Source organism: Pinus tabuliformis, chromosome 3_1 (genome assembly GCF_031772625.1).
Source record: "Pinus tabuliformis cultivar Carrire ecotype Pingquan chromosome 3_1, CPIR1, whole genome shotgun sequence".
Taxonomy (NCBI): Eukaryota; Viridiplantae; Streptophyta; class Pinopsida; order Pinales; family Pinaceae; genus Pinus; species Pinus tabuliformis.
Genome location: NC_142301.1, coordinates 745,873,342 through 745,879,447, shown reverse-complemented (window position 1 = coordinate 745,879,447; position 6,106 = coordinate 745,873,342). Strand labels below are relative to the sequence as shown.

Below are 6,106 nucleotides of genomic sequence, written 5' to 3'. Positions count from 1 at the left end.
AATGTTGATGGAAATGTTTGATTCATACATTAAAGAAGATAATAATTAAAACCTGGAATAGATCATCCCATCACCTCTCCATTTCACACAAGTCACTGCAAGTGTATGGCCAATTAGGGATATCACACACTTCCTTAGGACAATATCCCAAACACGAACATCTCCATATTTAGTTGAACTAACAAAGCGACGACAAGGGGCTTGCAGATGTACAGGTTCCCAATCAAGCCCAACAATCCACTTCTTGTGGCCATGAAATAACCAAGTATTTGGTGACAAAATAAACATCAAACACAACATACTATAAATTAATTTTAGTTTGGACAAAACATAACGAGAAGGAAAATGGATTTTTCTTGTTTTATTTCTCAATCAATAATCAGATCAAACATAGGAAATGACATTAATACTAGAGCTAATAAGATAACAATAATCTTATATTAAGTGGATTGCCTGATGCCCTCCTAGCCTCAGGGTCCCAAATTCATAGGTATCCATATTTGCTGCCACTAACAAGTTGTTTCCCATCCAATGACCATGAAATGAAAAGAACCCAATTTATAAACCCCGAGACTTAGCATGATAGATTTGTCTTATGGTTCTTTGGCATGTTAAACCAAAGCATTTTTTTTATTATCTTATGGCATGTTGGTTCATTCACATTTGAATTTTGGAATCTATGTTTATGTTTTATCCTAACCATTAATCATCTTTGTTACATTGTGTGGATGCAACTACATATGCAATACTTGGGATTTTGATCAACCCCCTAATTAATCCCAAAAAACATGTATCACTAGGTAATGATATCCAGGTCGATGACTATCCAACCAAAAATGAAATTGATAAATATGTTGTTGTTTGTGATAAGTACAAACGATTTACTTTCTTGGGTTATATTGTAACACAAAATATTTTTGCAAAATTTGCAAAGAAATAGCTATTTCTCGACATCTCAAACGTTCAAACATATAACACACATCATGGACCAATATGGACTCTTGAGAGTGAACCAAAATCAAATATTTGAAGAGTGGAAAAATAACAATTCAAGTGCATGGAACGACCTTTTTGGATTGAAGTATTTCATAGGATCCTCTAAAAATATGCATGTCAAGGATCTGCTGGAGCAAGGTACTAGTGAAATTGAGTTGGAGGCCAAGTGGTATGACCTTTATTTTAAGACTCGAAGAAAAAGCTTGCAGGGAAGATTTGAATGCATATTGTATTAGGTAAGGCTAATCCAAAGAAAATGACACATGATTTTAAAGGAATTTGGAATGTTTGGAACCCTAGTTCACCGAAGGACCTATCTGCATGGATTCCAAAGGGTGATCCTTATGAAATAATTTTTATTGAAACACATGCGTCTGATTATCCACCAAGATCATCACACATGGAATGTGGAAAAGATTAGTTAGAAACTTGCATGAATCATGTTGCTAGTTTATATAAGATAGTCCATGAAAATTCAAGATGGTAGTTTTACTTAGTTGTGTTTTGTACATGATGATGTAGATGTGTTGTTGGAGCTTTGGGGGTTTAAGTCTACTTTGGAGTTCTTACATAAGCTAAACAATGATAATTCTTGTTGCCACAAAGTAGTTTCCAATGTTCACAATGGAAGTGAAGCCCACAGATATTGGGCATGTTATGGAAAATAAAGGAAGTATTTGCAATTAAAGTACTAGGACAAAAGCCTTTTCTTCATGAACAACCATTTTGTTGCACATGATGGCCATAGTGAGATGCGAAATAGTAATTACAAAGAAATATTAGGAGAGTTGCGAGTCAGAATACAAAACATGAACCTCTTGAATCACTTCAAGCATGTCTTTTGGATGGGAGGTCTAAATTATGGGCTTGACTTTAATAAATTGAAGAAAAACCCATTACATCACAGAGGAGATTTTGGCATAAAAGGTGAAACATACCATGAATAGAGAATATAAGTATTTACCACAATATCACGAGCTATAAAGAAAGAAATTTGCATTAACAATGCTTCACAACTTTAATGAAAGGGATTCCAATTTTCTCCCAAATTTTAAGATGCAAAGGGATTTGACAAATACATACAACAAAAAGCAGATACCTACATGGTATGTTCATGTACTTTTGCAATCTCTCCAAGGATTTGAGGAAAAATTTTTGTCATATAATCATTGTGTAACAATATCAATAAATTCACATGATTGATATAAATGGCTATTTGGATCCATACCTATCATTAGTTAGACCAAACTTAATCAATACCTTTATTCTATATATCAAACACTTAACCCAGTTTGGAATCCAATTAAGGATTTATCAACTATTATGTTCTCAACATATCCTTTATAACGACTAGAAAAAGAATATCTCATGATTCAAATGCTTAATTATGAATATACATCGGAAGATGATACTCTAGGGTTTACATCGATTCCCCTGGAACAAGTGGTATCTACATTCAAAAAGGGTCTTCTTGACCCTATTTTCTTCAAGGTGGAAATCTTGCATCATAGATTTCCTGCAGGAACTATGGAAGGAAGCTCACAATTTTTTTGAATTCATTGTTCATAGCTAGTGGCACTAATAAGAACAAATTATCAATGGTCTTGGTTGATTTTTCCCCCCCTTGACTTGTTCGATAATTAACAAATGTGGGGGTAGGGGAATGAGAAATCAGTGGGTTTTTGTTTAAGTGAAAATCAAAATAAAGATTTTTAATCAACATTGAAGAAACATAAAGCAAGAAACTAATGGGTTCAAAAGGAGGAATAAATTTTGGCAGCAACAAAGATTGCCTTTATAAAATATCAAGGGGCTATTTTGTAAATCCAAAAGTCAAATTTACAGGGGATGCATTGCTTGTTTGTAGAGACTTGTTTTCCTCATTTTTCCTGTATTAAGTTTCTTTTTAAATACCTTCACTTTTCTTGTTTAATTTTTGTAATTTACAAATAAATTTATGGGTTTTAAAGGCATCAATTTGGTACCTCTTCCATTTCTAAATATATCATCAACATACACTTGAAAATTATTTTTAGGAGTGTTTATTACATGAATTCATAGATTATACTTATATTTTTTGGACTCATTTCACAATGCCCATTAATTTACTTTTCCTCATCTCAGGTTTGCATTGAATTCCTTAGAGTTGATCTTGAGATTCAATGTAATTCTCTTTTCTTCCAACATTTATCCTCAAATTTTGTGCTCTACAAGCCAATACTTTAGTGCCCAATGGAAAGGCCTATGGTTTGAGAGGTTTACAAAATTCAAAATTTTAATCTCTTGCCTTTTATCTTCCACCATGTTTATCTTATTCTTTATTATCTAAACATGGCCATTGAGCTTAAGGTTATTGGTTGCTTTTTAGATATAGTAGGTACCCAACTTTCTTGAATTTGATGAGGCAACCTCCTTTGCCCCTAGAGCCAAATTGATGCCAAAGAAGTTTGCAGATGTCTTGGAGTTTTTCTTGAACAACCTAGAACATCTCAAGGAACAATAAGTAACTTTGTGGGATGTATCTTGTTCAAATTTTTGGTTTTCCTCCAGGAAAACCTCATGGGGAAACCAATAGATGCTTCACTAAATTCATGGATTGCATCCCTAGTAAACACATGGCATACCCTGGCACACCTCAACTAAGGGAAGTTGAATCAAGCACTTGTTGACACATAACTAGCCAAATTTCTAATAACATTGGTGACAAATGGTCGAGCTAACCCCTTGGGAAACACACACACACTCACATACCCATGAGAACCTTACAAACTCCCCCTAATCCCATCAAATATTTGGATGGAGGATAACTCAACTAATAGCCATGATATCAATTCGTAAGCAAGGGAGGATTGATTGAAACCTCAGTTTGACAAGAATGAGGAGATCAAAGGAAAGAAAAAACCAACCTAGAAACTTCAAATTTAAAGGAGGAAACAAATAAAATAAGTGCATTGTAGCTATCCAAAATATATTCTAGGGAGAGAAAAAAACATAGCCATAGAACAAGAAAACACCAAAGATATATTGTCTCTAACCTTAATCACTTGTATAAAAGAGTGATGCTTATAGGATCAACAATAATTGCTTAATCACACAAGATGATCTTACAAATGAGGTTTGGGTTATGCTTTTATACACAACTCAAAGAGGGCATCCTCCCAATGAGGGTTATGGGCCCACATAATTAGTGTGAACTCCTCAAGAGGGCTATTGAACCTACATATTAAAGTTGACTAGGTTGGCCTTAACCATAACTTGGTATTATAATAAATGATGGCCTTAGCCATAATTAATCCCTTAAAAAGTGCATTAATGGCACAATGTGAGATGGTTACACCATATTTCTCAAGATGGAATTCTAACCTATCTTCCTTATGCTTCCTCAACTTATTGATGACAAGTTTCTATTATTAGCCTTGCTATTTTAGAAATGTAGAACCCCTTAAGCTTGTACAAGGGCATGATGGATAGGTATTGATTATTTTGGATGCAAATGAAACCTTTAAAAGTTGTGGGTCAACCCTCTAAGGTGTAGGTTTTAACCTTGTATGATCAATTGTTGTAGACAGATTCTCTGTAAGGCCCTATCCTAGGGTATTCTAACAGATCTATTTCTTTGGAATTTAAATGCAATAAGAGGCAATGATTTACTTTCTTACAAGACTTTTAAAACAATGAAAATTTTACCATTTACATTCTAATCTCTATAACTTATAATGAACATTTCATTTCAATAAATTTACATGAGTAATCTATAGAGGAATACCTGTACTGGTGGCTGGTGGAGATTCCTTTGAGCTGCTGCTCCTGCTAAACACTCCTCTTGACTAACCCAACTAGATTTACCTCCCAGTCAACTAGGAAACAATTCCTAGCCCAGGAAACCTCCACAGGTTCCTTAGCCCTCCGAGCCCAAGCCCAACCAGATGTAGTGTGTCCAAAATGAATAATCCAGACCAAGATGAACAATATCCTCCTCTCAACAAACCCAAGAAACCTCCACAGGTTCCTTAGGTCTCCAAAATCACAAAAATCCTAAAATCACAGCCAAGTCAAATCACAACAACCCCAAAATCAAAGCAAGACCCCCACATGCCCTTTTCTCCCTTCCTCCTTCCCTTTTATACCCTCCCTCTCTTCTCCATCTCAACCACCTCTCATTAATGTCATTAACTTCTCCTCCATCCTTATAGTTGAATTCTCTTCTCCCAAGTAAATCTGGGAGTACATTTGGAAATGTGATATGACTATAAAATTGGGAAATTAATGGGAGAGGACCGTGTCTTGTCCCAAGTAAATCTGAGAGTACACTTGGGAATGTGAGATGGATATATATATTGATAATTAAATGAAGAGGACCATGTCTTCTCCCAAGTAAATGTGAGAGTACATTTGGGAATGTGAGATGTAATTAAATGGAGATGACCATGTCTTCTCCCTAATAAATGTGAGAGTACATTTGGGAATGTGAGATGTAATTAAATGGAGAGGACCATGTCTTCTCCCTAGTAAATGTGAGAGTACATTTGGGAATGTGAGATGTAATTAAATGGAGAGGACCATGTCTTCTCCTAAGTAAATGTGAGAGTACATTTGGGAATGTGAGATGAATATATATAATTTGATATAATGGAAGGAGACCATATCCTACCTAAGATTCAATTTTAGAAGGCAAGTTGGGAATTTGAATAAAATAGAAATAATGAATTTTATATTAGTAAATAAATTGATAGTTTCCAAAATGAAGGTATTCACCAATATTTCTCAATATTTTTAAGTAATGTAAACATTAATAAAATTTGCATGATAAGATTTAAGTGGGGCATTACATACACCCCTCCTTCAGAAAACTTCATCCTGAAGTTAGAATGAAAAGGTACAAGGAGTTCAAAAGCATAGAAAACCAGAGAGTTATAGCAGTAAAATTTGATAAGTCAGACAATGACATTACTTCCCATCAGGAGTCTCCAACTGATCTATATCCTCCTATCCATCCTGACCTACTTCCGTTCCCACCCTATCCATCCTCTGCTTCTTTATTAGTGGCAACGACCATACTAACCACTGATATAACCGACATGGTGGAAGCGTCGACTACATCGACCTAACA

At 34.9% G+C, this 6,106-nt stretch overlaps 1 pseudogene; it reads left to right on the top strand.

Annotated features, from left to right (window-relative positions):
* The first annotated feature begins 983 nt into the window (after nt 1–983).
* On the top strand, nt 984–2,350 carry LOC149189514 (uncharacterized; annotated as a pseudogene).
* Nucleotides 2,351–6,106: the final 3,756 nt, after the last annotated feature.